Source organism: Lithobates pipiens, unplaced genomic scaffold (genome assembly GCF_037356315.1).
Source record: "Lithobates pipiens isolate NorthernLeopardFrog02 unplaced genomic scaffold, aLitPip1_a1.2 Scaffold_28, whole genome shotgun sequence".
NCBI classification, from domain to species: Eukaryota; Metazoa; Chordata; class Amphibia; order Anura; family Ranidae; genus Lithobates; species Lithobates pipiens.
In genome coordinates, this window is record NW_027507789.1 from 43,233,723 (window position 1) to 43,256,424 (window position 22,702).

A 22,702-nucleotide genomic window follows, 5' to 3' on the forward strand; every position below is an offset into this window, starting at 1 on the left:
CAGGGGGGAGGGGGGTGGAGATACCTGTCAAAGACAGGTATTTACACCCACTTCCGGGCATAGACTCCCGTGGGAGTCTACGCCATTTCCTGCCCTGCCGCACTGTCTGCTTGGACACACACGGGTCCCAGTGACAGCGCAGAGATTTCCTATTGCGCGGCGCGACTTGCGCATGCGCAGTAGGGAACCGGGAAGTGAAGCCGATTCGCTTCACTTCCTGATTCCCTCACCTAGAATGGTGGCGGCAGCAGCCGAGAACCGAGCGATCGATCGGCCTCGGCATCGCTGGAACCCGGGACAGGTGAGTGTCCATTTATTAAAAGTCAGCAGCTGTAGTATTTATAGCTGCTGGCTTTTAATATTTTTTTTTTGGTGGAATCCCCCATTAAAAAAAAGTTTCAGTGTGCAGTAGCCCTTCTTAGCCCCCCTAATACTTACCCGAGTCCCATCTCGATCCACCGATATTGCACCAGAGACTCCTTAATCGGCTGAGAGCGCAGTGGAGCACCACTGGCGTAAATCAAACTCAGTGAGCCAATGAGGAGAGAGGAGCAAGGCCTAGCCATGGCTCAGACTCTGAATGGACACACGGAGCTTCAGCTCAGCTCTGGTGACCCCATAGCAAGCGGTTTGCTGTGGGGGAATTCAGCAGGGGGGGGACCAGGAGCACCAAAGATGGGCCCGAGATGAGGAGGATCTGGGCTGCTCTGTGCAAATGCACTACACAGAGCAGGTAAGTATAACAGGTTTGTCATTTAACCAGTTGCCGACCGCCGCACGCCGATGTACGTCGGTACAATGGCACGGGCAGGCATAAGGACATACATGTACGTCCCTTGCCTCCCGCGGGTCGGGGGCCCGATCGGGCCCCCGCCCGGTGCCTGCGGCGGTCGGTATTCGTACGGGAGCGATCCCGGACGAGGGGACGGCCATTCATTCATGGCCACCCCCTCGCGATCGCTCCCGACGAATAGAAATCCCCGGTGACATCACTTCCTCTCCTGTAATGTAAACACAGGAGAGGAAGTGATGTATTCTCTCCTCCGTGTCGGTATTTTTCGTTCAGACACGGAGGAGAGCGGATCAGTAAGTTGCACCAACACTTACACACACAGTAGAACATGCCAGGCACACTCACACCCCCCCTTTACCCCCCGATCACCCCCCCAATTACCCCTGCCCCCCAGTCACAGTGACACCAATGTCATTTTTTTTTTTTTTTTTTTTTTTTTTTTGCATTGGTGTCATTTGTGACTGTAATAACTGTTAGGGCAGTTAGAGTTAGCCCCCTTTAGTTCTAATGTACCCCCCTAACCCCCCCCAATAAAGGTTTAACCCCGTGATCACCCCCCGTCGCCAGTGTCACTAAGGCTGGGTTCACATTGCAGCGGTTTATGAGAACGAATGTGATTCGCACCGCACTGCAGTGCAAATCACATCCGATCTCTGTGCGATTCGAGTTCAGCCATTCGCCGCACCCGCCGCACCCGCCACACCCGCCGCACCCGCCGCAAATTCGCACGGGACCCTTTTTTTGGCCCGCAGCAGAATCGGATCGCATGGGTGTTCACACCATGCGATCCGAGTTTGCAGATCGCACTGCGATATGCGAACTGATCTGGGGGTGTCAGTAACATTTCACTGACACTCCCAGCAGTTCGCATAGGGCAGTGTGAACTGCCGCCGGGAGGCATGCGATGCGGGAACCCGCCGCGGATTCGCGGCGTTTCCGCATCGCTCCAGTGTGAACCCAGCCTAATAAGCGATCATTTTTCTGATCGCCGTATTAGTGTCACAGGTGACGCTAGTTAGGCAGGTAGGTATTTAGGTTCGCCGCAGCTTTTTATAGCGCCAGGGACCCCCATATACTACCGCATAAAGCCCCCTGATTGCCCCCTAGTTAACCCTTTCACCAATGATCACCATATAACTGTTACAGGTGACGCTGGTTGGTTAGTTATTTTTTTATAGTTTCAGGGCACCCGCCATTTATTACCTAATAAAGGTTTAACCCCCTGATCACCCGGCGGGTGTCATTTGTGACTAATAACTGTTAGGGCAGTTAGGGTTAGCCCCCTTTAGTTCTAAGGTACCCCCCTAACCCCCCCAATAAAGGTTTAACCCCGTGATCACCCCCCGTCGCCAGTGTCACTAAGGCTGGGTTCACATTGCAGCGGTTTATGAGAACGGATGTGATTCGCACCGCACTGCAGTGCAAATCACATCCGATCTCTGTGCGATTCGAGTTCAGCCATTCGCCGCACCCGCCGCACCCGCCGCAAATTCGCACGGGACCCTTTTTTTGGCCCGCAGCAGAATCGGATCGCATGGGTGTTCACACCATGCGATCCGAGTTTTCAGATCGCACTGCGATATGCGAACTGATCTGGGGGTGTCAGTAACATTTCACTGACACTCCCAGCAGTTCGCATAGGGCAGTGTGAACTGCCGCCGGGAGGCATGCGATGCGGGAACCCGCCGCGCATTCGTGGCGTTCCCGCATCGCTCCAGTGTGAACCCAGCCTAATAAGCGATCGTTTTTCTGATCGCTGTATTAGTGTCACAGGTGACGCTAGTTAGGCAGGTAGGTATTTAGGTTCGCCGCAGCTTTTTATAGCGCCAGGGACCCCCATATACTACCGCATAAAGCCCCCTGATTGCCCCCTAGTTAACCCTTTCACCAGTGATCACCATATAACTGTTACAGGTGACGCTGGTTGGTTAGTTATTTTTTTATAGTTTCAGGGCACCCGCCATTTATTACCTAGTCTCACTAGTGTACCCCTAAATTTAGGGGTGTCTACTTTCCAAAATGGGGTCATTTGGGGGGGGTTTGTGCCATCTTGGCATTTTATGGCCTTCAAAACTGTAACGCCCTTAGAAAGCCTGAAGGCGGTGCTTGGTTTTCGGGGCCCCGTACGCGGCTAGGCTCCCAAAAAGTCCCACATATGTGGTATCCCCGTACTCAGGAGAAGCAGCAGAATTTATTTTGGGGTGTCATTTCACATATGCCCATGGCATGCATGAGCAATATATCATTTAGTGACAACTTTGTTAAAAAAAAAAAAAAAAAAAAAAAAGTTTGTAATTTTCCCGCAACTTGTGGCAAAATATAAAATATTCCATGAACTCAACATGCCTCTCAGCAAATAGCTTGGGGTGTCTACTTTCTAAAATGGGGTCATTTGTGGGGGTTTTGTGCCATCTTGGCATTTTATGGCCTTCAAAACTGTAATAGGTAGTGAGAAGTGAACTCAAAAATTTACGCCCTTAGAAAGCCTGAAGGCGGTGCTTGGTTTTCGGGGCCCCGTACGCGGCTAGGCTCCCAAAAAGTCCCACATATGTGGTATCCCCGTACTCAGGAGAAGCAGCAGAATTTATTTTGGGGTGTCATTTCACATACGCCCATAGCATGTGTGAGCAATATATCATTTAGTTACAACTTTGTGTAAAAAAAAAAAAAAATTTTTTTTTTTGTCATTATTCAATCGCTTGAGGCAAAAAAATAAAATATTCAATGGGCTCAACATGCCTCTTATCAATTTCCTTAGGGGGTCTACTTTCCAAAATGGGGTCATTTGGGGGGGTTTTGTACTGCCCTGCCATTTTAGCACCTCAAGAAATGAGATAGGCAGTCGTAAACTAAAAGCTGCGTAAATTCCAGAAAACGTACCTTAGTTTGTAGATGTGACAACTTTTGCGCAAACCAATAAATATACAATTATTGACTTTTTTTTTACCAAAGACATGTGGCTGAATACATTTTGGCCTAAATGTATGACTAAAATTGAGTTTATTGGATTTTTCTAATAACAAAAAGTAGAAAATATCATTTTTTTTCAAAATTTGCGGTCTTTTTACGTTGATATCGCAAAAAATAAAAATCGCAGAGGCAATCAAATACCATCAAAAGAAAGCTCTATTTGTGGGAAGAAAAGGACGCAAATTTTGTTTGGGTACAACATTGCATGACCGCGCAATTACCAGTTAAAGCAGCGCAGTGCCAAAGTGTAAAAAGACCTCTGGTCATTTACCAGCAAAATGGTCCGGTCTGAAAGTGGTTAAAAAAAACAAAAAAAAACTATAGACTTCAATAATCAAAAAAAAAAAAAAAACAATTATATATATATATATATATATATATATATATATATATATATATATATATATATATATATATATATATATATATATATATATATATATATATATATATATATATATATATATATATATATATATATATATATATATATATATATATATATATACACATACATACATACACATACAAAATGCGATACATTCCTCCATTCGATGTGAATGGTGGAGGAATCCTTTTTGCTGTGGTATTGTATTTTGACAGCAGGAAGCCTTCCCCGTTGGCAGAATAAAACTATCTATGTTGCCGACTATAGCTAGCGGCACTGATCATTTAGGAAGAATCTGCCAGTCTGGATGAAGACAAAACGATCAATAGACTGACTTGTGTACAACCAGCTGGCCAATAAATGAATCGAAATTTGGCTGGTCCCTGCTGAACCGGGTAAATTTAGATCCATGTATGGCCGGCTTTACTATGCCAAATACAGCAGCTGCAAGTTTGATTTGCCTACGAATATCCAGGCACCACTGAGTTTGCTTTTTATTTCTTGTGACACACATTAACAGAATATAGGTATACATAAAAAAAAAAAAAATAATAATAAAAGTTCAGCAACATTTTATATGAAACACTGACTAGGGAAAGAGGAAACAAATGCACACCTCAACAACAAGTACTTTCATTTGTCAAAAACAAATCTGCATAAAAAAAAAAACCAAACACACATTTTACAAGAATAAAGGTTTAAAAAAATAAATAAAAAAAAGAAGAAGAAAGGTTCACAACCTTATTGTTTCATCCTTATAAGGTGCTGAGGGATGACCCGATTCTCCCTTCTCGCAAAGCCAGTGTTAATTGTTAGCGACATGACAGGAGTGAAACTTTGCTGACTGCTTTCATGATGTAAGCACTCCTGATCACGCCCAGACAGGGAGAGGCGTTCTGTCACAACTCAAACAGGCTTGAGCCTGCTCAACAGAAAAAGTACAACACAAACATGGCTATTTGGGACTAAATATAAAATTTTTGTAGGACATAAAAAACAGCTTTAGTCTCCATGCGCTCTACAAGAAAATACCAGTTCCCTTCAGGCGCGTTTGTTTGTTTTTTTCTGGCAGAAAAAAAAAAAAAAAAGCTAAACAATCACAAATGCAAACCAGAAGGGATTTTTTCTGCCTCTAAATGCCGAGCTTAAAAAATGCCTCTAAACGTCCCAATGTACACGGACACGGGATATCAATGAGCAGCTTCTACAGGCAAAAAACACAAAACTCCTGTAGAAGCAACAATTTTTGAAGCCAGTGTGCAATGACCCCTAGAAATATCTTAAAAATGATTTAACCATGAGCAGTCTAAAAATAGAAGGGAAAAAAGTTCTTCCATAGTTCCTACTGGTAGTATCATCTTCATCTCTAAATAAGACTCAACATTCAGAGAGGACTAATACACAAATTACAGATCTTTAAGAGTCCATCCGCACTGGACTGAAAGTGTTTGTTAACCTAAAAAAATACATTAATCCTGTTCAATGCTTGTGCTGTGTAATTTGGCCCCTTCTATCGCCTAAAAAACCTGTCTGAACTTGCCTGACTATGCCCTCCCTTCTGTAAACTGACCACTGTTTATAATGGCTGCTGAGCCCTGACACTGTGGTCAGTTTACCTCTGCAGCTCTGCCCGTATGCTGGTGTCAGCGCCTCCTGTTGTCCTTATAACTACTATAAAATACTCTCATCCCTTCTGTAACATAATCCCGGTGTCCCTGTGTTATATAAAAAAAATATGCCGATCTGTAGCTATATCAGTGCGGCTTCCGGCGCTCACGTGACTCCTTGGTGCCTCTCTCTTGGCTGACCTCATCAAGAGTGCTCAACTCCACCAGGCAGAGGAGAGACTTGGAATCACGTGAGCAACTGAGCCCTTGCTTACATCTATCCATTTTTTTCACACGCAGGTGAGTCCCTGACCCTTTCCAAAAAACATATTGGTGGAAAAACGCACAGATGTGAACATGACTCATAGAAAACCATGGAAAAATGGACTGTAGTGCATTTTTGCAAAACTGAAAACGCACTGAAAAACAGCTAGGTGTGGACCAGGCCATAATACATTCTCTGCATTAAAGTGTAACTAAAGACAGTGTACAGAGGGAACCCCTGTCAGTTTTTAACGCTGTCTGTGCCCCCATTGGGGAGACTCCCCCTTCTCTATTTTTCCTGGTTAGAATTATCATTGAAAGTAAAAGAAAATCCCCAAATTTCGGGTTGTCCCCAGAAAAGCATTAGTGGGGAAATCTTCCATTGGGGACACTAGTTCTGGTGACCTGGGGGTCCTCGAAGGAATTTCCTTAATTTTCAGGGATTTCCTCTAACTTTCTGATTGGCTTTGGGACAGGAAATGTCTGCAAAAGGGACACAGATAGTGTGGGGGGGGGGGGGGGGGGGGATGTTTTGCCTACAGGTCTATTTTAAAAAAGGTAAAAACCTTGCACTGTCTGATCCCTGTCCTTACCCCATTCCAACACTTATTTTTTCAGAACTGTGCCAGCTGCTAGTCTTCTTTCCTCCTCTTGGTCTTGCAGGCTTTGCTGATAGCAACAGGAGCCAATGGCTCCTGCTTCTGTCAATCAAATCCAGTGAAGCGCAAGTGGGGGGTGGGGCTGAGCCACGATGTGCGTCTCTATGGACACATACAGCCCAGCTAGGGAGCAAGTGAGTTGCTATGAGGGCAGACACAGAAGAGCAGCAGCCCTAGGCACCGATGGGGGGACCCCAGAAGAGGAGGTCCACAGAACAGGCAAGTATAAGCCTGTTTATTATTTAAAGCGGGAGTCCACCGGGACTCCGCGTTTTTTTTTTTTTTTTTTTAAAAGCCAGCAGCTACAAATACTGCAGCTGCTGACTTTTAAAATAGTGACACTTACCTGTCCAGCGCGCCCGCGATGTCGGTACCCGAAGCCGATCTCTAGATCGACACTCGAGTGCTGCCGCCGCCATCTTGGGTATGGGAATCAGGAAATGGAGCCTTTCGGCTTCATTTCCCGGTTCCCTACTGCGCATGCGCGAGCCGCGCTGCGCAATGAGGACGGTCCCCGCTGCCTCTGGGATCTGTGTGTTTCCCAGCAGGCAGCGGGGCACTTGCGGGAAGGGGCGGGCACTTGTGGAAAGGGGCGTAAGTTACGCCCCTTTCCGCAGAGAGCTATCCCGGAAGTGGGTGCAGTTACCTGGATTATCCAGGTAACTGCACCCCCCTCCCACCTGAAAGGTGCCGATTGTGGCACCGGAGGGGGGGGAGGGTTCCGGTGAGCGGAAGGTCCACTTTAGGGTGGACCTCCGCTTTTAAAAAAAGACAACTTTACAATCACTACAATACACGGTATTTTGATCAGGGTCATTTGGGTAGATTCTGTTGCCATTATGATCTAAAAATTAGTAAACATTGATAATAAATGGCTTCAGCCAAACACTAACCATGAGTGAAAAGTTTGTTTTATCATTAATATTCTCTGAAAAAAGAAATCATAAATTCTGCCAGCATATGTCAACTTTATGAGCACAAGTGTGTGATATGCGCGTGCGTGTGTGTGTGTTTTCGTCCAAGTGCGTCCTGCATTTTCAGTACCAAAAATTCCATTTGGTGCACTTCTATATAAAACCCCCAAAAAATACCTGCAGAAAAGGCTTCACTTCATCTTTCAAATAAAGCAAGGAACCTGAATGCTAAGGGCAACAGCTCCAAAATGTTTGGATCCAGATTCAATAAATTACTATGGTAACTCTGTACTTGGGGACATGGATGTGAACCAGATTAACACTGAACTTCTTTTATGAAGATGGAACTAGCTTCTAGGTACAAATGGCTTGTTAAAGGGGATGTAAACCTGATGAGTTTACTTCCCCTTTGTCTCCCTGCAAAGGTAAAGCATAAATGGGCTAGTATGCATGACACAGGAGCCAGCGATGTCACCGCTGTCCCCTGTAGTCTGGAGCGCCCATCTTCTTCCGGGTATCGCTGCTCCCGCCACTCACAGCGCCGGAGCAGCGATGGCATCACTCCTGCGCATGCGCACAGGAGCCGCCACTAATGGCATATCGCCTTAATCTAGGCTTACCTGTAGGTCAAAGTGGTTTGTAATGTGCGGGAGCAGTCAGTGACGGCATGTTAGCCTTCACTAACGGCATGCTCAGTGCACTTGCGCCGTGGTCTACAGCACGTATCCGCTGTAGACTACGGTGCCCGGTTTTTGTAAAATATCTCCTTAACCGTGTAGGTTAAGGAGATATTCTTGCATCTACAGGTAAGCCTTAATCTAGACTTACCTGTAGGTCAAAGTGTTCCAAGAGTGTTTACAACCACTTTAACAATACAGACTAAATGATAGTAAGCTATACAGAAACAAAATTAATCTTAAAAGTGATACTAAAGTCAAATTTTTCCCTTTCTTTAAAAATAGAAAAAAAACGTGTTAAGCCCCATACACACCATCAGATTATCTGCAGAGTTTTTCCCTTCAGATTTACCAAAACCATGTAGTAGAAGGGCCTGCCTGATTGCATACACATTGAAACTCCTAAGGTTTGTCCTCATATTATATGGTTTTGGTAAACCTGAAGGAAAAACTCAGCAGAAAATCTGATAGTGTGTACTTACCTGCTCTGTGTAGTGGTTTTGCACAGATCCTCGCCTCCCCGGTTTCCTCCTTGGTGCTCCGGTCTGAGCTTGTTTGGATGGTCTCCACCTATGGGTCACAAGAGTGCAATTCATTTTGCACTCCTGTGACCTGTTTCTGTTGCTCTCTGCTGATGTCACAGAAATCAGTCCATCATGTCATCATGACAATGGGAGTCTGGATCGGCCAGTTGCCTGGACTGACGCACGTCTTAGCCTCTCAGCGAGCTGCTGAGGCGGTCACTCCCTGCCCCTTCACAGCACAGTGCTCTAGTGAGCGAGGAGGAGCGGAGAGCTGCTGATAGACAGTCAGCAGCTCTCTGCTCAGGGAGGTGTGAGAACCAAGCCATCTGCGATGTTCGGTCGCTCGGTTCTCAGTGTAGAGGTGCCAGGGGACCAATGCTGCATCCAGCTAGATAAATATGATGCATTCTATGCATTAAAAAAGGTGAAAATCCTCCTGTGATGCCCCACAGAGACCCCTTTTTACATACGTGAACCCGGTCTTTCCAGTGACGGGAACAAGCACACGAACACCAGCCAGTGTTTCGGGTCCTGACTGGATAGATTGAAAGCCGCACAGCCATTGGCTCACACTGCTGTCAATCAAATCCAATGACACGGGAGTCGAGGCAGAGTCCTGCTGTCTGTCAATGGGCGCAGCTCTCCAATAGGGCACTCAAGAGGAGGAGCGCCACTGAGGGAACCAAGAAGAGGATCAGGGCCACTCTGTGCAAAACCAACCGCACAGAAAAGACAAGTATGAATTTTTTTTATTTTTATTTTTTTTAAATGAACCTTTACATATCTTTTAATATAAAAAAAAAAAAAAAAAAAAAAAAAAACCCCACACACAACTCGAAATCAATAACCCAATAATACTGGTTGTCGTCAGCATTATATAATTTTCTAAAAATGTAATTATATGTATATCTCCAGCCCAAGGCCCAATAGATTATACGTTGCTACGGTGGCACAGAGCTAGTACCACTGGTGCCGTTGTACAGACATGTCAAGTTAGCATACTTTGACTGGGCAGGGATGCTGTGACCCAGATAAATATGATATAGGGTAAAGGGGTTTTCTGCCTTGGGATGAAGCCAAGAAAGCAGATACATGAAACGTACACAGAGAATAAGGAAAATTTATATAGCTCACTTACTTACACATCTTTCCTTTGCTCAAGTGGTTTTAAAGCCTCAAGTTTTTTTTAAGTTAACCTGTTATGGACCGCCCCGTGCAGATACACTGCGGCAGGGCGGCCCTCCTGCGTGAAATCATGTACCTGATCAAATACCACCAAAAGAAAGCTCCATTTGTGGAAAAAATAAAAAATAAATAAAAAGGAGGACATAAATTTTAAGTTGGGTACAGCATCGCACAATTGTCAGTTAAAATATCACAGTGCCGTATTGCAAAATTGGCCTTCCAGGGCCAAATCAGTTAATGCCAATGGATGCAGACTGGGTGGCTCGGGAGCGAGCATGCACATGTGCCCCCATGGAAAGCTACTGACGAAAAGGAGGGACCTGGAGCGCTAGCAGGGGACCCCAGAAAAGGAGGATCAGGGCTACTCTGTGCAAAAATATTGCACAGAGCAGGCAAGCATGACATGTTATTTTAATAAAAAAAAAAAAAAATTAAAGTTTAATTTTACAGAAACTGCTGCTAAATAAGAACTTTTAAACTCGCCCACTGATTTATAAAATCGGTGAACAAAAACTGCTCCAGTTTCCCCCTGGGGACCCCCTTATTTCCCCATTGGGTGGTACCATCTTGCTTCTTGTACAGGTTAAAAGCATACTCCACTTCTGTGACCATGTTTCAAGGTCACATTCTCCGATCCCTTACCCTTTAAACTGCCTCCCCTCTACCCTTCCTCTTACCCACCTTCTCCTTCTGTTCTAATAATGATGGGGAAATCTAGAGAGATTATCTCCTCAGAGGGGACACAGAGCAATAATAATCTGGCATGGATTCTAACCCTTACCAGCTGCATCCAAAATTGAAGATAAGATTTTGGCTCCAGATGCACTTTATACAGAGCAATGTTTACAGAAAAACATTAATATTCCGCCATGCTGCCACTACCACCCCCCCCCCCCCCCATGTTAAAACAGGGCTCCACCTGGTACAGAGTGCCGGCAGACTTAGCACGTATCTACCCTTCGGTATCGGACCGGTGCTGGAGGGAATGTGGCCAACTGGGCACCCTCCTTCATATTTGGTGGGATTGCCCACGAATCAAGCCATACTGGGCGGACATCCGATCCCACATAAAAGCAATCTTGCATTTAGACGTACCGCTGTCTCCGACCAACTATCTTTTACACATCCCTCCGATTCCGATTGGTAGATACAAAAGGAGCCCCCTGCCGCATCTGTTGAACGCGGCCAGACGTCTTATACCGATCTACTGGAAACAGATCAGAACCCCCACATGGGAAGACTGGGTCAAAAAAGTGAATGACATTAGAGAAGCTGAACATTGGGTGGCAACCTGTAGAGGTACAAGGGCTAAGTTCGACAGCATATGGCAGTCATGGACAGCCTACATGTCCGAAACTATATACGCAACCTCCCATCTGGACTTGGCTCTACTGGAGCTAGCGGAACCATCCTTGAGATCCCGCACAAGCACTGAGATTATTGCCAGTAATTGTTTTTCACCTCCTTGCCCCATGGACGAAGAGACAAATTTGCTGCCAAGACTCGCCTGGTGCTGGACTGCTGCACTTCTCAGGGATGTCAGGTAGGCTCCGCCCTCCTTTCTCACCCCACTTCCCAATCTCCCCTTTACCACTTCTTTTCTCCCTCTCACCCTTTCTACTGTTCTTTTTTACCTTCCTTCTCTATACTCTACACTTCAAGTCGGTTGCTTTCTAATGACCTACGTGGTATTGAGATGTGGTGGAGCGTTAGGTTTCCTGTGGGCTAGTTGGTCCTGCAGCCGACCCGTTTAGCTGGCGGGGGGGGAATCCTTCTGTCCGGAGGGGCCCATACTGATGCGCCTCTCCTGGGCGGAGGGATTGCTGTGGGCCTGTTTCACCCTCGGGGGACGCTCGGGAGAGGTAGCTGGAGGCGATTGGGCCCCCCTCTCCTGGGCAGCCGTCGGGGTACGGTCCTGCGCCTCCCCGACCTCATGTATGAAGGAGGGAGGGGGATTAGGCTCCAGCCTGTCCCCTCCTTTGAAATCAGAGGCACCCTGGGGCAGGGCCCTAGCTCGTGGAAACTAGAATTGACATGAGTAGGCGAGAAGACACTCCGGACGTTCATTATCAGTCGATCGCTTGACTCATGTGTCTGATTTAAGCCGCCAACTCTCGGCCACCAGGAAAGTTTCTATGGGTGTCATTGTTTTCTACAGTTTATTTGTTCTGTGTTTGGTCCTGACACCCCTGTCTACTGTATACTTAAGGGTATTTTTCCGTTAAACTGTTTCAAAATAAAGATTTTTCCCAAAAAAAAACAAAAACAAACAGGGCTCCACCCAAAAAAGGAAGCTCCACTTATCTGCCTCTTGTGGCGGTAACCCGCTCCCACTGCCTGCCGAGTTCACCCGCAAACACGACCGGATGTGAAGGCGCAAGGCTTCAGAGCCAGTTTCCCTTACCCAAGATGGCAGTGCCAGCACCCAAGAGCCAATTTAAGAATTGGTTTGGGGCGAGGACACCGTGGGATCCCTGGACAGGTAGGTGCCCTAATAGGAAAAGGCAGCAGCTACAGTATTTATAGCTGCTGACTTAATTTTTTGGTGGGGGGCATGGAGCTCCTCGTTAATATTCTGTTACATTAAGAGTCGGTTCACACTGAGGCAGCAGGATTTGCAGCGCGACTGCCTCAGGCGACCTGCATCCAACTTCAGTGGTGGCTTGCAAAATGACTTTATAGAAGTCAATGGAAGTCACCTGAAGTCGCCCCAAAAGTAGTATAGAAACGCTCCTATTAGAACGGTTCTATTGTATAGAACAGGACGCGACTTGTCAGGCAGCTAAGTCGCCTGACGAGTCGCCCCTGTGTGAACCGGCTCTTACTGTAATCCCACTTCCTGGTACATTGGGGCACCACGGACATGGTCAGGGCCTCACAGCTGCCCCCTAGGAAGGCCTGTTATTGTGACGTTAAAGTGGAAGGAAACCCTCCCATCGTTTTCAGCCATTGTGGCCTGTTTGATCTTCAACTGCTATGATGCTGCTCATGTGATCAGTTATGAGACCACCCATTGGATGGTTTGACAGTTTGGTTGAGAGCACAACCAATGTGACAGTTACACGTAACTGTTTTATCGATAGGTTTACTTCCACTTTAGGATGGCCTATACAATCTGATTGTACAAACTGCACCAGATCTCATACAGCATATGTGCAAGATCGGGCGCTAACATATCGGTGAGCTGGCAGTGGGGGGGGGGGGGGGGGGGGAAGCCAGCCACTGATGATGTTTACTGGTCAAAACGTTGCAGTAAGAGGAGCAGAATAGGAGCAAATGGCATGGTGGGAGATTCATATAACAAGGAGGGTAGGAGATAAATTCCAAATAATCAAGCCAGAGGCAATAGGACAGAAAATGTTTGTTCTTTTGTGCTGTATTGCAAAACATAATAATAATAAATAATAATAATAATAATAAACCATGTGTGAGTATAATGAGACAAAGCTAAGAAATAATAATTAAAAAAAAAAAAAAATGATAAAAAGAGGTTTAAAAATCAATCCAATACAAATATGATAAAACAGCAGCATCCAGCTAATCATCTTCATATTGCACACAACATTAATAATCTCATAAAAACTGGGTTTACATGTCAAGCACATGTTTACTATACTGTATAAAACACCAGCATGGCTGACCAGGAAGGATCGACTGTCAACAGAAGAACACAGAGCCGCTCCTAAAGTACTACATGAGTGTATTGTTTACAATCTTTTAAAATAATTCCTGGCAACCCTGCAGTGGAGCCAAAATATATGAACGTGCCACCCCTCACGGTGTCCTGGGAATCTCAGTACTACAGAATCTATCAACATTAAATTTGAATGTACCTACTTTCCTCTGAATTATAAGTGGTGCCCCTCAAGAAGTATAAACTTTAAAAGCTTGTGGAACATTAAAGAAGACATAAGCTCTAAAAGGCTATTCAGCTTGGGGAAATAGATGTCACACCATAATAAGAAGTGCTCATTAAAGTGGAACTAGGGCTGAAACAACTAATCGATTATGAAATTAATCGATTACTATTTTCATAATCGATTAATCGGCCAGTAACATAATGGGGGTAAAAAAATAAAATAAAAAAATAAAAATGAGCCTTTATAGTACAAAAAGAGCAAATAATCGCTACTGTAAATATTACTCTCCATGTTCTACAGTAAAAAAAATGAACCCCTTACAGTAGTGATTATCTGCTTTTTTCTACTATTATGGGCTAATTTTAGTTTTTATTAACTAGAGGTCGACCGATATGGGTTTTTCTCTGGACGATGCCGATATTTAGAAATCATGGCGGCCGATGGCCGATATGTTAGACCGATTTTTTTTCCTTTTTTTTTAATCCCCCTTGATCTCATAAAATCTAACACACCTTTCCCACTGGGGCGTTTTTCAGGCGCTTTTGGGCTAAAAATAGCACCCGTAAAGTGCCTGCAAAACGGCTCCCCTGCAGTCTGTGTGAAAGACAGAGTGCTTTCACACTGAGGCGATGCGCTGGCAGGATCTTAAAAAAAAAAAAAAAAAAAAAAAAAGTCCTGCAAGCAGCACGTTTGGAGTGGTGTATACCGCTCCTCCACCACTCCTTCCCATTGATATGAATGGGCACCACTGCCGAAGCGCATGCAATGCGATTTGGCAGCGGTGCTTCATGGGCGCATTTAACCTCTTCCTCGGCCGCTAGCTGGGTTTTATGTGCCCCACTAGCAGCCAAATCGCACTGCTAAAATGATGGTAAAGAGCCGCTAAAACTTGCAGCATTTTACCATCAACGCCTGCCCGCTCCAGTGTGAAAGCAGCCTTCACAAGTCAAAAGACAAAAAATGTCTTACATTTAAACATTTATTAAACAAAACAAACCTCCAATCAGTTTACTTGCATGTATGATTTAGATTAAAAAAAAAAAAAAAAAAAAAAAAAAAAAACCTATACAATAAATAAAAACAGGTAGTCAAAACTTTTGGACGAAAAAAAAAAAATGGGCTAACTTTACTGTTTTTAAACAATTTTTTTTTTTTAAATATTGTATTTTTCTCCCAAAAAAATGCATTTGAAAGACCTCTGTGCAAATGCCGTGTGACATAAAATATTGCAACAAACAATATTTTATTCCCTAGGATCTCTGCTAAAAAATATATTATATATATAATTTTTGGGGGCTCTAAGGCCCCTTTCACACTGGGGCGGTATTCAGGTGTTACAGCGCTAAAAATAGCACCTGTGTAGCGCCTGAAAAAAAACGGCCCCTTTAACTCCAGTGTGAAAGCCGGAGGGCTTTCACACTGGAGCGATGCGCTGGCAGGACGGTGAAAAAAGTCCTGCTAGCCGCATCTTTGGAGCGGTGAAGGAGCGGTGTATTCACCGCTCCTATACCGCTCCTACCCATTGAAATCAATGGGACACCGCGGCAATACCGCCGGCAAAGCGCAGCTGCAGCCGCGCTTTGCGGGCTTAACCCTTTTTCGGCCGCTAGCGGGGGTTAAAACCACCCCGCTAGCGCCCGCAGACCGCCGCTAAAACGACGGTAAAGCGCCGCTAAAAATAGCGGTGCTTTACCGCCGACGCCGCTCCCGCCCCAGTATGAAAGCAGCCTTAGTGATTTTCTGGCAAAAAATACATGATTTTTACTTGTAAGCAACAAGTGTCAGAAAAGATTTAGTCTTTAAATGGTTAAACTGAGAACTTCTACACACAGATGAGTTCATTCATTCAAGTGTAAACATTGTATCTTTTTGCTCTTTTCTTGGCAGACTGCCCAGAGAGGAGGAAAGACGTTTCTATGACGACTCAGCAACTTGCATTGACTTCTATTACAGAAGTCCCGCTGTAGTTCTAAATCGGCTTTTTATCAGCACAATCGGCCGATGCCGATTAATTGAAAAACGGCAAATATCGGCCAATATATCGGTTGACCTCTATTTTTAACCCCATTATGTTAGTAAACATCTTAGACCTGGTTCACATCTATGTATTGGTGCTTTTTGCAGAAATTGCACTACAGTTCATTTACATGGTTTCCTATGGGACACGTTCACATCTGAAAGGGTCAGAGACTTCTAACGCAAAATGGTGCTTTACTGGTTTAATATACTTCAATGGAGAAGCTGCAGAAAAGCATACAATGCGTTTTTAAAGCAATTTGTGTTTTTTTTAATCTGCCCAAAAAAAAAAAGGCAAAAATGCAAATTGTAGTAAAATCACGTGCGCAAAAATCAATACGTACAGCAAAAAGCGAGGCAGAAACAGATCAAAAGCAAACTGCATAGGTGTGTACCGAGCCTTATGCTGGCCACACTGATCAATTTTCAGATGAGAACATTCAGACAAAAAATCTTTGTACATTCACTGAATGAAAGAATTTTGTTTGAAATGTTCACTTGTTTTTAACATTCTGTTTTAAAATGAATGCAATTTCTGACCGAAAACCACATACACTGTCTGAAAATTCCTTTGACTAAGAAGTTTTCTATTATTTCCAAAATTTTCCCATCACTGTGGTTGAAAATGAACATCAATTTGACCCACTTTATTGTTTTAAAGGTTATTAACCGATTAATCGAAACAATAATCAGCCAACTAATCGATTATGAAAATAATCGTTAGTTGCAGCCCTAAGTGGAACTACAATGCATCTGAGCATCACAAACCAAAAACACTATTCAATTAATTTTTAATATTCCAAGCAGGCTCCCCCATCCTTCCACGTCTCCATGCTTCATTTTGCTGAGAAATCACTTTGAAGATCCTTGAACTAGGGTTTTTTTTTTCAAACTATAGCCCTCCAGTTCAGGAACTACAATTCCCATCATGCCCAGTCATGTCTGAATGTCAGAGCTTTACAATGCCTCATGGGATGTGTACTTATGCAACAGCTGGAGAGCCATAGTTTGAAGATCCCTGATGATAGCATTTATGTCTGTGGTCATCGTAATGGCGGACGAGTCATGTAACATTTATTTCTTGGAATCCATCTGCCCTCAGCTCTGGCAAGAGGGGGGTGCTTAGCGGAGAAAGCCCAGCCCCTCCTGGAGACTCCTGTGGCATCATTTGTCTAGGCATGGAAACCAGGAAGTAACTGAAGAAATGTAGAAAAAAAAACAAATATAAAAAGATACCTTCCAATAGTATTTACTAATGTTAGCAGCATAAGGATTAAAGTCAATGCTGATTGAGAGAAAGTTCCACTTTAAGAAAAATTATCTAAAAGCCAAAACTTTTCCTTGTTTTCGACGATTCTATTTTCCCTGGTGACCATTACCACTGAAACAAAGAGTGATGAGACGTTACAGTCATCACTGGAACAGAGAAGGAACTCTTCCAATGGGGATTTGTGTTCCAGTGCCAATTTATTCATAATGTGTCCCCGAGACCAGACAAAGGAACCAACAGGCAACAGCAACCAAAAAAAACAAAAAAAGAAACACAAACAAGCAAATTTGGGCTTAATTTAGACATGTGGTTGGAGGCTGTTAGATGTGCTTTTGAGCTGTGTTTTTGGGGCCCACCAACCGCATCCCCCATAAAACGGAGCTCGACAAAAAGTGGAACTTACGCTTTAAGGACTCCATACCCCAACATGCCACATTTGGCATGTCATTTTTTTTTTTTTTTTTTTTTTGGGGGGGAGGAGGGCAGTGGGTACCTAGTTTTGACAGGTACCCAGCTCCCACTTCCGCTCATGTCACCTAAGCAACTCATCCTCTTCCTCCCCCTCCCTGCAATCTTCTGGGACACGTGTCAGATCCTAGAAGATTGATCAGCCACCCAGGACACGCAGCGCAACTCTTGCATGCGCAGTGCACACCATCTGCGAAGCCGCAAACTGTCACAGCCAGGTTCCCACACTTGCAATGCCGGCACCACGGAGAGGAGGCTTCGGGCAGTCCCATCACTGGACCGTGAGACGGTGAGTGTCTGTTTATTAAAAAATTTTAATAAACAGGAAAATGAGTGTAACATCAGGCAGGGACTTTCCGGCAGATCGGCTATTCGGATCGTGTGTGGGCTTCAGCTGACTTTTTTTCTTTTTCCAAAAATGATTTGGGCAGATAAAAAGCTGCCAGATAACTTCTACTGGCTGCAGAGTCATGGATGCCCATGGCATGTGCCGGAAGGGGAAAGCGAATGCCGCCAGAAGAGAGGAGCTTCCCGTCATTTCCATTTTCAGAGCTGACATTACCGTGCTGCTGTGGCTGGGGAAGAAGCTAATCAAACATAATTTGTGCTTGAATAGTTTCAATGGGGTCTAATAGACTCCCGATATCTCCTTAAAGAGAAACGGTCACATCCACTGTGGTAGAATGTATAGGACATGGCTGCAAACATGATACTTCAATCTGACACATTCATTGGGGAGATGCCCTTTTATCCCACTGGGGAGAGTTCTCTTTACTTCCTGTAAAATTATGTTGGGAAAAAAACCTTTGATTCCTGTTCTGCTGGGAAGTTTTCTATTTACTTCCAGTAAAACGTTAGGAAAATTTCCCTTCACCTGTCCTGCTGGGGAGATTTCCCTGCTCTGCCTGTCCTGCTGGGGAGATTTCTATTTACTTCCTGTAAAATTATGTTTGGAAAAGGTCTATATCCTGTTCAGTTAGGGGATAATTTCCCTTTGCTTCCTGTCCTGCTTTAGGGAATTTCCCTTTTTGTCCTGCCAAGGAGACCTCCCATCGCTTCTTGTCCTGCCGGGGAGATTTCTATGCTCTTCCTGTCCAGCTGGAAAGATTTCACTTTGCTTCCTTGTCCTCCTGGGGAGATTACCCTTCACTTCCTGTCCTGCCAGGGAGCTTTCTATGCTCTTCCTGTCCAGCTGGAAAGATTTCACTTTGCTTCTTTGTCCTGCTGGAGAGATTACCCTTTGCTTCCTGTACAGCTGGAGAGATTTCTATTTACGTCCTGTAAAATTAATGTTGCGAACATTCCTCTTTACTGCCTGTCCAATTAGGGAAAATCTCCCTTCGCTTCCTGTCCTGCTGGGGAGATTTCTATTTACTTCCTGTAAAATTATGCTGGGACCATTTTTACTTCCTGTCCAGTTAGAGGATAATTTCCCTTCGCTTCCTGTCCTGCTTGAGAGGGAATTCCCTTTCCCTGTCCTGCAGGGAAGATTTCTATACTCTGCCTGTCCTGCTGGAGAGATTTCTATTTAATTCCTGTAAAATTAATGTTGGGAATCTCTTTATTTCCTGTCCAGTTAGGGGGAAATCTCTCTTAGCTTCCTCTTCTGTTTGAGGGGGATTTCGCTTCCTGTCCTGCCGGCGAGACCACCCCCCCTTCGCTTCCTGTCCCGCCGGCGAGAGCCCCCTTTACTTCCTGTAAAGTAATTTTACAGGAAGGTACGTCTTGCCTTCCTGTCCTGCCGGCGAGAAGTCCCTTCCTGTCCTGGAGAACAGGAAATGGGGGGAAATCTCTCCAAAGTAAAGAGAATTTCTATTTTAGTGTTGTCAGTCATGTGCACACTTATCGGAGGCTTTCCCTTCACTCTGGTGTCAACTCAAAATTGTGCGATTCCTCGTCACAGGTCACATAACGGGGTAAATCTCCTCATTAGGGACACACACCAACCATAACCTGGCAGAGGGCCTAACCCTCACCCACTCTGCTCAGTGCTAAGAAGGCACACAATACCTTCCCTTCACATACACGTGAGGCCATATGGGGGGGCTGTACGAGCACTGGAAAGGTCCCAGTCAGGTGACAACCATGAGTGGACACTGTCCCGGTGACTGGGGTGGTATGACAGGAAAGCAGCCAGGCAGAGCCCCTCTCCCCCAGAGGTAACACAGAGTTCACCATAACAACAGGACACTCCACAGGCCGGGCCGTCTTACCTGAGTCTGGGAATAGCCCGACACGACTTGGCCGGGGCCCGCAGGCGACCTCAAGCCAACACCTCGCTCTCCGCGACTCTTCCGCCCCGGTGAAGATGGCAGCGCCCGGTGTGAGGAGGAAACGACAGCCAAAAAAGGGGGCTGTACACAGCGCATGCGCACAGGACAATACTGCGAAGGGTGTACGGGACCAATAAAGTTTTAGTTGAAGAAGGCAGGAAATCAAAGCGCCTGCGCATTGTGGACTAGCGTCACACCCGGAAGTAGAGGGGTTTGCTTGGTTTTTAATAAAGTTCAGTCTGTAAAAATAAAAGTAGTAATTGATTGAAGTGGATAGTGGGGGGGGAATGAGACCTTCAGGTGGTTCTAGGTATTGGTGTGTGCCCAGCGTTCCTCACAGACACCCAATACCAGATAACCCAATAATAAAAACATACAACATTAACCACTTAAGGAATGAGCCTTTTTCTGAGAAAAAATACTTTTTAAATATTAAATATTTTTTGAATAAAAAAATAAGACAACAGTAAAGTTAGCCTAATTTTTTTTTATATTCTGAAATATAATGTTACGCCGAGTAAATTGATTCCCAACATGTCACGTTTCAAAATTGCGCCCGCTTGTGGAATTTCAACAAACTTTTACCCTTAAAAAAAATCTCCATAGGCGATGTTTAAAAAATTCTACAGGTTGCATGTTTTAAGTTATAGAGGAGGTCTAGGGCTGGAATTATTGTTCTCGCTCTACCGATCGTGGCGATATCTCACATGTGTGGTTTGAACACCGTTTTCATATATTTTTTTCTTATTTATTTTACCTTTTATTTTTATTTTTTACATTGTTCTTTAAAGCGGAGGTCCACCCTAAAATGGACCTTCCGCTCATCGGAATCCTCCCCCCCTCCGGCGCCACAATTGGCACCTTTCAGGGGGGAGGGGGGTGCAGTTACCTGGATAATCCAGGTAACTGCACCCACTTCCGGGATAGCTCTCTGCGGAAAGGGGTGTAGATTACGCCCCTTTCCGCAAGTGCCCGCCCCCTTCCGCAAGTGCCCCGCTGCCTGCTGGGAAACACACAGATTCCCAGAGGCAGCGGGGACCGTCCTTATTGCGCAGCGCGGCTCGCGCATGCGCAGTAGGGAACCGGGAAATGAAGCCGAAAAGGCTCCATTTCCTGATTCCCATACCCAAGATGGCGGCGGCAGCACCCGAGTGACGATCTAAAGATCGGCTTCGGGTGCCGACATGGCGGGCACGCTGGACAGGTAAGTGTCACTATTTTAAAAGTCAGCAGCTGCAGTATTTGTAGCTGCTGGCTTTAAAAAAAAAAAAAAAAAACGCGGAGTCCCGGCGGACTCCCGCTTTAAGAAAAAAAGAAAAAAATAATTGTGTCACTTTTATTCCTATTACAAGGGATGTAAACATCCCATGTAATATAAAAAAAAAAATGGCAGGACTTTTTAAATATGAGATCTGGGGTCAAAAAGACCTCAGATCTCATATTTACACTAAAATGCAATAATAAAAAAATAAAATGTCATTTGCAAAAAAACAAAAATGGCGCTTTAAGAGCTATGGGCGGAAGTGACGTTTTGACGTCACTTCCACCCTGCTATGGTATGGAGACGGGTGAGGGCCATCTTCCCCGCACTTGTCTCCATAACCAGGCAGCAGAAGGACCCGATCGCCTCTGCCGCTACCGACGGCTCCGGTAAGCTGCGGAGGGCACCAGAGAGCGGAGGAAGGAGGGGGGCCCTTCTCCCGCCGCAGATAAAAGTGATCTTGTGGTGAATCCGCTGCAGAGTCCACTATTATCAGAAACCGGACTGCTTGCCGAAGAAGAGAATACCAGGGTTATGGCAGCTATCTGCTGCCATAACAAAGACATCCCTTTTCAAAGTTAGGACGTATATCGGCGTGTGGCAGTTCGGATAGGGTTGCCACCTTTTCTTTAAGTCAAACCCGAACACTTCAGCATCGCACAGAAATTTATTTTTCATAGTATGCATAGATAAACTATGCTTAGATGTTGCTATTAAATAACATTTCTAATCATATGAAGTTAATCACAAGAATCCCCCTTTACATCTGCGTCCACAGAGTTCCCCCTTTACATCAGAGTCCACAGAGTTCCCCTTTTACATCTGAACTCGCAGACTTCCCTTTTCACTGTAAGGGGGAACTCTGCAGACTCTGATGTAAGGGAGAACTCTGGGGCCTCTAACATAAGGGATGCTCTGGTGTACAAAAAGGACTCTGATGTAAGGGGAGCTCTGATGTAATGAGTGCTCTGAGAACTTTTATTTACCTTAGGGTACTCACTCAGAGGCAGGAGAGAGAGCGGGGAGACAGTCCAGTCTAAATAATGTGTCCGGGTCTCAGACAGTCTGAAACCCAGACGCATGATTCCAAACCCGAACTGTCCGGGTGAGTCCCGAACAGGTGGCAACCCTAGGTCCCGAAGTGGTTAAAGTGGGAGTAAACTCCCATGCATTTTTTTTACCTATAGATAAACCTATAATAAAGCTACCTATAGGTACTGTAAATATCTCCTAAACGTGTGCCATTTAGGAAATATTTACTGTAGATGCAGCCGGTGACATCACAGACGCATACGCTCTGAAGGAATGGCATACCCATGCCGTTCCTTCGGAGTCCTGCGCCGTAATCAGCGGCTGCAGCGCACAGGAGTGACCTCTTTAGGGTTGTCACCTCATCCCATTAAAAACCGAACACATATTAATTACACAGGTTCTGTGGCTAACTAAAGCGGAAGTTCCACCGAAAAAGTGGAAGTTCTGCTTATCTGTCTCCTCCTCCCCTCCGGTGCCACATTTGGTACCCTTCGGGGGGAACAGGTTTTTCACAGGCCCCCTCTGAAGTCAGGGTTCCCCA

At 45.2% G+C, this 22,702-nt stretch overlaps 1 protein-coding gene across 1 annotated transcript in view; it reads right to left on the bottom strand.

The window, feature by feature from the left end:
• The window catches only part of ITCH (itchy E3 ubiquitin protein ligase), a 111,647-nt gene extending 91,675 nt beyond the window's left edge, over positions 1 to 19,972 (bottom strand). Inside the window, 1 exon segment of the mRNA XM_077459148.1 lies at positions 19,809 to 19,972. The gene's annotated coding sequence lies outside the window, so the exon portion shown is untranslated.
• Positions 19,973 to 22,702: the final 2,730 nt, after the last annotated feature.